Consider the following 10579-nt stretch of genomic DNA (forward strand, 5'->3'; position numbering starts at 1 on the left):
AAGAAAGGAAGAAAGGAAGAAAGAAAGGAAGAAAGGAAGAAAGAAAGGAAGAAAGGAAGAAAGGAAGAAAGAGAAAGAAAGAAAGAGAGAAAGAAAGAAAGAGAGAAAGAAAGAGAGAAAGAAAGAGAGAAAGAAAGAGAGAAAGAAAGAGAGAAAGAGAGAAAGAGAGAAAGAGAGAAAGAGAGAAAGAGAGAAAGAGAGAAAGAAAGAAAGAAAGAAAGAAAGAAAGAAAGAAAGAAAGAAAGAAAGAAAGAAAGAAAGAAAGAAAGAAAGAAAGAAAGAAAGAAAGAAAGAAAGAAAGTTTTTTCTTTTTTCCGTACTGTCTAAATACATCCCAGCCAGGGTTCAAGTTAATTCAGGAGATGAGAAAACCTGACCTCACTTCTGAGCTGAATTCACTGCTGGGATATGTGAGCATTGCAACTCTGTCCCAAGGCAAAGTCAAACAGCTTAGCTTTTTGTGGCTTTCCCCTGGGACAGAGGAAGGTTTCAGTGTTTTCAGAGCTAGGAATAATCTCTTGCTAAAAATGAGTGACCAGCAGCACTATATCCCAGCATATCTGGATAGGTGACTACTGGGTGGAAAGACCTGGAGCTGCTTTGATAGCTGGAACTTCTTCCATGCAATTGCCCTGTAGTCAGAGCAGGCCAAGGTGTGGACTAGGTTAGAGTGTTTTGTCAATCAAAGTTCAAATGCAGTTCGTATTTGGAGTGAATCATCAGTAAATATCAGTGGCTAGTTTTACAGAAAAACACATTTTAAAAATAAAGTTATTTTATGTGGCCTATTTTCCAGAACTAGAGCTCAAAATCCTGGTTCACATGAACTAAAAGGGAATTTTTTCATTAACTGTGACTGACCAAGGACTGTCCATGCTTTTTAACTAGTAAGCAGGTCTCTTTTTTTCGTTTGATTCATTAGGAAAGTTCACTAGAGCATTTCAGAGATAATAGTAATGTTGCATAAAGAAATACAAGCTTTATATGGCACTTTCATTCTTAGTAAATCACAAGTAGCATCTAAAGATTTCTACATTTTGCTGTGAAATGTATGTCTGTAAATCTCCAAGCCAAGGTACTAATGAAAGGGAAATTTTAGTCAATTTGAATGTGTGTAGCAGAGTTAAGCATTGGTGCAGTGGTCTCAAATCCTTTTTATGCAAATAGGCCAGTACCTTAAGTGGCTTTCAGAAGACCATAAAGTAAGGAAGTCACTTGTGGAGTGACTAATCTAGCCACTGGTCTGAAAATTCAGAGAATCTCCTGAATATTAATACTTGTGGAAGTTAGCCACAAATGTAGAGAAGGGAAAGGAGGAAAGAGGCCTAAATACAGTTCTGGAACTGTGTACCTGATGTTGGTTCAATTTTATTAAACTGTCACAAAAAAAGAAGAAAGGAGGCATGCAAAATTCTAGAAAGGGAAAAGGCATCACATATTTTTTTCATTAAATTTCAAACACCTAAAAAATTAGGTGCTAAGAAGCATACAACACAGGCTTGTCAAAACACACCACATCAACCATTGTTTGACTGCACAGCTAGGCTACTCTACAAATGAATACAGCAGGTGTGAAATAATTTGACTTCAACAAGGCTGGTCTTCGCTATCTATCTCAGCATAAGCAAATAAGGAAATGTGGTTTAGCTTGAACCGTATTAGTGCTAATGTAACATCCTTATCATTAGCTCTTAGCTCAACATGACACCACAATTTGTTCCCTATCCCTAAGGCAGCATTCCTGATGCCGTGTATTTCAGTCACCATTCAACTGAAGGTCTCTGGCTTGTGACTGCCAGCCTAAACATCTAACCTAAGCAGTGTTACTCAACTCCTTTATGGCAGTTGTCTGAAACTGTTTTATCTGGAGATGCTTAATTCCAGCCAAGGCTTCACTGATGAGCCCACCCAGGCAGTTTGGAGCTGAGTTCCCCAGGGTGGTGAGAGAGCTCTGCTATCTTCTGCACGCTCTGCATTACTTTCCAGACCCTCATGAAAGAATCAGAGAGTAGGATTGGACTGACAATAGTAATTGAGATTAGATCAGAGCGGGAGTTCAGAGGCTGGGCTGGGAAACTCCATATTAGGAATTGAGTGAGGAATATAGTGAGACCACAGTGACTGAAGCAGAAACTAAAGTAAGGGAAGTTTATATAGTAGACAAGATTCAGGCAACCTCGGGTGAGACAGACCTGGGTCTAGCTAAGGTTTTGTGCCTTAGATGTGGAAGTAGCTGCAGAGATTGGAAACCAGCTCTGAACAGCAAGCTGCTCTGCTTGCATCACACTGTACTGTGGCATGCTGCTGCAGAGAACCATGGCAAAACATCTGAGAGGAGGGTGAATGGCAGCAAAATGTCTCCTGTGATGTGTCTTCCCCTGTTTCACGGCTGACACATAAATTGAGGAGCGCAACTGCAACACAGACAGTATGTGTGATTTTGAGACAATGCATTTTATTTATGCTATCACTTTTCCAGCTGGAAACATCACCCTCAGCATCTAGGTCATTAAGTGGCCAGTGAATGATGTCAGTAATTCAAAGCCTCCAGATTCTCACTGATTGTAAGGAGCTAGACCAGATGAGCCACTAGAAAAGAGGTCTCCCTGGATATTAGGAAAAGTTGATGGGACTTTTAAATGCTGTAAAGCCCAGTAGCAATACACTTTTGCTATCGTGGCTGCCAGCAGATACATATAAAGACTATTGTGGCTGTCTTTATTGCCCCTGTACAGTTTGCCAACATCTTTACCCAGTCTCCTTTTCTCCAAGCTAAAGAGACCCAGCTCCCTCAGCCTTTCCTCATAAGGGAGATGTTCCACTCCCTTCATCATCTTTGTAGCTCTGCGCTGGACTCTTTCAAGCACTTCCCTGTCCTTCTTGAACTGAGGGGCCCAGAACTGGACACAGTACTCCAGATGTGGCCTCACCAATGCAGAATAGAGGGGGAGGCCTCTTTCTGGTCAGTTGTACATCCAGCAATGAGGGGTGCTAGTGAGAAGGAAAACAGCTTCTGAAGGCTGGTCTCTGAGAGGTACTCAGGGCAGCTTCACAGTCACATTCTCCTAGATGTTGGACTGCAAACCAGAAATAGTCACTGTCCACTCTGTCTTCACACAGATCTTCACTGGAAGCCTGTATGTTTGGATCCAGATGCCAGCATGCTAATCTAAGACTTTTTTTCACAAACTTCTATTGGACAGACCAGGGGTCAAGTGGGGAAGGAACTGGATAAGTATTGCAAAAATCTCTTCTACTTGCAAGCCTGAGTGATTTCTGATTTTATGAAACAGGGAAAATTGTGAAAACCAGGACAAACTGCATTCTTGTGCACACTGGGGTAAATACCTATGCATGTATCCTGCTAGCCAAAATAAAGCAATAAAATAAAAAGCCTGAAGCTTCTCACTGTTATTTACCCAGTTCTGGCCTGCAGCAGCAGGAATTTGGTCCTTGGAGCTGAGCCATCACACTAGACCTGACAGCTGTGACAACCAGTCTAAGGCCATTTCTCTGCACACTGACAGTTTGTCTGTGCACCCAGGCTGCCCCATATTCCTCTTTTTCCACTATCAAAGGGGCAGGGTAGCAATGCCCTTGATATGTGCCTTGTTCTAATATACTAAGGTTTATGTACTTTCCCAACAGTATTAAGAAATTTCCCGAGTTGACAACAGATGGAGTTTGGAAAAGTATTCACATAAAGTTCAACATCTGCTGATCCTGTTCATACTCTTTCCTAGACATCCACTTGTAGCCCCCATAGCCAGTGGTGCAGACAGAACAGAATATTGTGCTATGGGGTCCAGTGGTCTGAAGTAGCATGGCTGCTTTTATGCAGTCATTTGACAATCTTAATCCAATATTGAATAGTCTTCATATGACTAGTACTGCAATTATATTGCATACAGAATAACAGAATGGTACTTTGGCACAATATATCTGCCTGGGCAGGCAAATTCCAGTCCTAGTCCATTTAGATGTCCACCATTTTAGATATGCAAAATGGAATATTTCCACTGAGTTCTGCATTCAGAGTGAGTGCAGGATCTACAGTTTTAACTACTATGTCCAAGATAAGCATTAACACACAATGCGGATCCCTAACCAAACAAGGCATTTCAAATCACACATAAGGACATAAGCAGGAATTTGGTCCTTGGAGCTGAGCCATCACACTAGACCTGACAGCTGTGACAACCAGTCTAAGGCCATTTCTCTGCACACTGACAGTTTGTCTGTGCACCCAGGCTGCCCCATATTCCTCTTTTTCCACTATCAAAGGGGCAGGGTAGCAATGCCCTTGATATGTGCCTTGTTCTAATATACTAAGGTTTATGTACTTTCCCAACAGTATTAAGAAATTTCCCGAGTTGACAACAGATGGAGTTTGGAAAAGTATTCACATAAAGTTCAACATCTGCTGATCCTGTTCATACTCTTTCCTAGACATCCACTTGTAGCCCCCATAGCCAGTGGTGCAGACAGAACAGAATATTGTGCTATGGGGTCCAGTGGTCTGAAGTAGCATGGCTGCTTTTATGCAGTCATTTGACAATCTTAATCCAATATTGAATAGTCTTCATATGACTAGTACTGCAATTATATTGCATACAGAATAACAGAATGGTACTTTGGCACAATATATCTGCCTGGGCAGGCAAATTCCAGTCCTAGTCCATTTAGATGTCCACCATTTTAGATATGCAAAACGGAATATTTCCACTGAGTTCTGCATTCAGAGTGAGTGCAGGATCTACAGTTTTAACTACTATGTCCAAGATAAGCATTAACACACAATGCGGATCCCTAACCAAACAAGGCATTTCAAATCACACATAAGGACATATAATATATAATCTGAAAAGGAGAATGCATTTTCTCAACAACTAGGTTGTTCCCAGCATAAAAGTAGTTCTCTCTGCACTGATGTCAGATCCATTAGCATGTACAAATCTCTCCTAGTTAAAGACAGGATTAGTAATGTCTTAGAGAAGACAAAGTTATGCTAAGGATGCAGTAAAAGTGTTCTTCAACACCAAATGACCACAAATGCTAAAACCTCTGGCATCTGTACTATTTTAGACATAAAAAAAATAATTAGCAGCACAAGAGCTTTCACCACAGCTTTGTGATCTTTCAGTGCTAGATTTATTTTTAATGTTGATGCAAGGTACATAATTCACACTGCAGACTTTGGACATCATGTGTAAAATACTTGTTTCCATAACAAGCAGTCATTGTAGGATGAGTGGGGTTTCTACAGAGATTTTTGGGTAACATATTTTGGACGTTTCTATTTTGAAAATAATAAATTGGTAATATAATTTCTGAGAAATCATGTAGTGTAATAACTAGGCACCAAGTATATAATTATGACTAGTCTGAAGTGTGTTTGTCAAACTAAGAGTCCATGGTCTTTCTTGTGTGCTTAGTTGTATTCAAACCTCTCAGAATTAAGTACGTTCAGTCAAGAGGCTTCATGTAAGAGTAATTGCTCCAACCCCAAATCTTCTCCAACATTCCCTATTCTTGAAAAATATCTCCTAAAATAGTGTCACATACCTGCATCAGGCACCTGTTCTTCTTGTTGAGTGCTTTCATTCTGCAGGAATTCCAGTGCTGTATAGATAATGGCTCTTCTACATTTTACAGTCTTCATTTCACTCATTACACAAAGAATCAGCAGTCAGAAATCACCAGGTTCTTTGGGTTTTCTGAAAGAAAAGCAGCAGAACTATAATTTCAGGGTAAATTTAATAGTGCCTTTTAGGATTTTCTAGGTCAGACCCTTTAACCTGCATTGATCCTTCACACAAATTAAGTATGAAAACCCAGACATTCTCCTGGAAACTGCATTTATTATGATGGTGTCCCTTTTCTGAATTGCTAAATCTGAGTGAGGAAATGGATCCTCAAGTTATAACTTACTACGGCACAAATGTAGACAATGTCAGTTATTATACTGAGATTCTGCTGAAATAGCTGTCCAAAATGCAAAAAGGATCTGTTTTCTTTAGGCTGCAGGCACATGATGAATTTTGGGGCTTATGTCCAGTTTGGAGATGTAGCCCAGTACAGGCACTATTACTTACAACATCATGATAGTGTGCTAAGAGTGTTCCAAAGGCTGAGACTGAGCATCTTGTAAGCTGTATGAAATTTGTCCTGCAGGCTTTTGGCACCATATGTCCATCAGGTAGCTGCCAGCTGTTCAGACTGAGTGCAAATCGAGAAGAATTTAAGAGAAACTACTATGGTAAAGCACATCAGCAGTGTGATTTGGGCAGAATGCATGTGCTATGGTGGGCAAAAAGGAAATTTGATTGCAAGCTGTCCTCACTTCTGTCCTCAGGAACACCTAGATGTATTTCCAATGCAGCCAGGAGGAATCCTGAACCATATTTAAAACTCTTATTAGCTGGAATTGCCTTGACTTGCACAACAAGGCATCTGTCTCTTCTTTCTATTATGTAATTAGAGATTATATAGACAGGTACTTAATCCTCTCTAGCACTTTGCATGCAATAAGTGCCTTTAGAAAGTGTTTATGTGGCAGAAAATACAGAACATGTCAAGTGACATTTCAATAATAACTAGTTCCTGATTCTTTTCAATATATAGCTATATTCTTTATTGATCTGTATAGATATAGCTGCAGTACAGTAGTTATCCATGAGGCATGTGGATCATGCCTGTAGCATGTTGATAACAATTACTAATCATGCATTAACTCTTCACAAGTAATTTACATCTACCATTTATGCATGAACAAACACTGCCTCTAAGAACTTTGAAGCTGACAGGCTAATCCTTTTCAACAACTGACTTGTATCTCAATTCTTAAATGACAGTTTAATCCAAAAAAGAAATCATGCTGGCACTAAATGCATTCAGCCAATTAATTACACAAATGTACAGTTTTATACATAGGGATTAAATGTGAGCACACAGGTTGAATGTGGATGCACTCAAATAGGCAGCTTTTGATTTGTTGGTTTTTTTCCCCAAAACTGGAGTGACAATCTTTCTGAACTGTCTAAAAGATTATCTTATAGGTAGAAAGCATGCCTTGGTCATTTTAAAGCAAGATTTAGTTGATCTTTTAACACTGCTATAATAATATGATTTTATATAAATGTTTTAAGGTAGTATGCTGACCGTGGGTGTTTTAAGGTGCAACAAATTTCAAGTTACTTCAATCTTATTAGTAAAATAATCCAACACAAGGAGAGGTGTTTCAGATGAGAGAACACTATTTTGACAGATAATACATTTCTCAGGCTCCTTAAGCACAGAACTTCACATAGCAATATTATCAATATTAAAATAAGCCTCAAGACTGAGGCTTATTTACATAACAATTAGAACTATAAATCGAACCACTTTGGAGACTTTTAAAAAGTTGAAACCTCTTGTCTAAGTTTAAGGACAGGACTCCTCTATAGATGTTTGTCACTCACTGATACAATCAATGCAAATCTTATTGGCTTCAGTGACCTGGACTGAACTTTAATCTTTTTGGCAACAAAATTAGAGAACAGCAGAATGAACTACTACTCAAGCACACCACCCTCTTTGGTCTTTCCATACAACATGTTGATGGATATCTGTATTCTAACATAGATACCTCTGCTTTCCAAATCAATCACTCCTTTCAGGGATTACAGGACATGTACTCTGTTCTGCCATTGTTTTTTTTTTCTCAGCCTTGGGGTCATTTTTCCAGTACTTTCATTTTAGCAAATAAGAGAGGAAGGGAAAAATTCTGGAAGTCATACACACAGCTCAACAGCACTTTGCATGTGGAGATCTGTCAGCAGACAAGCTGCTAATATCTACATAGGAAACGCAAGTAATAAAATGCATAAGCCTCCAAGGAACATGTTTTGGGCATCTTGCACAATCCCAATTTTCTGTATAGCCACGACAGCAATAAGACATGTGGCTGCTTCCTGTGAAGCACAACCATTATTAATGATTATATCTATTATGATCAATAAATACCATTGCTGTTTTGACAAGCTATTTATCTATCAAATACATAAAGCCTAATATAACCCAGGCTTATTACAATTTACTAGCAATACCATTTTTGGAGGTGCATTCATTTCTAATAGCTTTCTCTTTTGATGTTAATTAATGAGACACTTCATTGTGCATGCAGCTCTCTGAAAAGTCTTCATACTAGAGCCTCCACCAAGGCATGATATTTGCCAGCATTCAAATCAACCCTGTAAGGATCATCTGTCACACTCAGTATCTGTAAAGGAGAGAGAGATGAGGGAATTGGAACACTAAAGAGGACAGACTATAATTTTCTTCCTCTGATGGTTCATCTGCTTGTTATTTTGTTTGCTGCTGGGTTTTCTACTTTTAAGTTTCTGTATTTCAAAATTGAATGAAAAACACAAGACTTTTCAGATGGAAGGAAATGAGGTACCTTCCACAGTTCTAGTCACTAGAACCAGAAGGGAGAACCTTTAACACCAAAAACCTATTTTGTCTATTATTTCCCACCTGATGCAATGACCTGAAGATAAATACCTCTTTGGAACAGCAGAGAAGGAAAGAACAAAGACCATGAAGCATCATATAGAAATCAGTCTTTCTTAGGAGCCTTGTAAACCTCTACACCTTCTGGATGATCACCAAAGTGAGACAGGTGATTGTAATAAAAAAACAACCTGTAATTACAAAAGTTTCAGAACAAAAACTCTTTTTAAAAACTATGTTTTCTAGCTGTGTGAATTAAGGTTCACTCAATTTATACGAAAAACTAGTTTGGTTAGCCTTTCAACTAATGAAATCTGATTTCCAGTAATTGTGAGTCTTGTGGGTGCCTGGGTTTTTAACTGAATTAATCTGAAAGCTACAGCATGGCCTCTCCTTGTAGTAGAAATTTTAAAATACTGATTCACTTTCCTGAGAAAAAGCCCATTAAAGGCTTTAATAAAATGTTGCCAGCTATTTGACATTAAAAAAATCTGTTTTTCAGTCATAATTCTTCCTCTAGTAAAGCAGATACTTTAGGAATGAAATATTTTTGTGTTTAAGGCATTTATAATACCTTTCTCCCAGGTGGATTTTCTGATGTCTAGTAATCACTCATGCCAGTCTTTTTTCCTTCTGCAGGAATATTGGCTCAATCTGTCTTCGCAGACAGCTGCCTTTACAAAAAACATGCAAGACTTAACATCTCTGAGCTCTCTGTTTTGTTTTGGTTTTTTGGTGGGCTTTTGTTTGTTTGTTTGTTAATGTGGTATCAGTTGAAAAAAATAAAAAATTTGCAACAAGGAGTTTGAAACATGCACAAAAATACATTACCTTAATAAAGTAGACTAAAAGGAGTGATAAAAACAAAGAATACCTTATACAGCTATGAAGTACTTTTTGTGTGACTAGACAGCAGAGCTAAACTACTGGATCCTTTTTAGATAGTTTTTAGTTTGTCATTATATTATAGTCCAAACCTCAACAGAGCTTGACAAAGAAGCATGATGAAGTTGTTGCAGAAAGGATCCACTGATGTATCACACTTAATCATTGGACCAATTCTGAAGAATAAAAGCACTCTCCACGTGATGTTGCTCTTTCATCATCCTGCAGACTGAAGCTTTGGCAGTGTATACTAGGAGTGCTAAGAAACAAAGCTGAAAGATAAAGAAGACTTGGAAATGGTCATGATTTCCAGTGACTTGGTCACTAAAATAAATCTGAAACAAATGGGAGACGAGGCCTTTGAACTCTAACAGGAGGATAAGCATTTGTTTACTTAAGACTACTCAGCTGTATAACGATGTCTGTGAATTTCCAAAATTTTGGCCAAATATCTGATGTAAGCAAGAAGTTCAGCAAGCATCTCTGCATGTGTTTGTAGTTCTACAAGTGGGGGATATAAGAAGCTCCAGAATGCCCATTCTGTAAGGTCTCCACTTATAATGTAGTTAAAGTCTATAGCCATTGGAAAGCCAGTATCCTTTGTAGCAAGGATACACCTCTACCCTCAGAGCCAACCTCCTTACTTTTTCACAGTGAAAGTCTGCCATTTTAAACAAGGTGACAGTAACTATTGACTATATGTGTGTATATGTATCTATACATAAACTTTGCAGCAATGAATCATAGAATGGTTTGGGTAGGAAGGGATCTTAAAGATCATCTAGATCCAACCCCCCATGCACTGACAGCTCCCACTAGACCAGGTCGCTCAGAGCCCCATCCAAACTGCCCTTTAACACTTCCAGGGATGGGGCTTCCACAGCTTCCCCGGGCAACCTGTTCCAGTGTCTCACCACACTTCATATTGAAGATTTCCTTCCTAACATCTAATCTAAACCTACCTTCCTCCAGTTTAGAGCCATTACCCCTTGCCCTATTACTACATGCCCTTGTAAAGAGGTCTTCCCAGAGCCTTCCCTTCCCCAGGCTGAGCAATCCCACCTCTCTCTGCCTTCACAGCAGAGCCGCTCCAGCCCCCTCACCTCCTTTGTGACCTGCTCTGTGGCCTCGCTCCGACAGCTCCACGTCCTCCTTGTGTTCAACCCTGTCTTTCCTCATCCCACCCAGCTCCTCCCCG

The sequence above is a fragment of the Chaetura pelagica genome, unplaced genomic scaffold (genome assembly GCF_000747805.2).
Source record: "Chaetura pelagica isolate M959 unplaced genomic scaffold, ChaPel_1.0 scaffold142, whole genome shotgun sequence".
Classification (NCBI taxonomy): Eukaryota; Metazoa; Chordata; class Aves; order Apodiformes; family Apodidae; genus Chaetura; species Chaetura pelagica.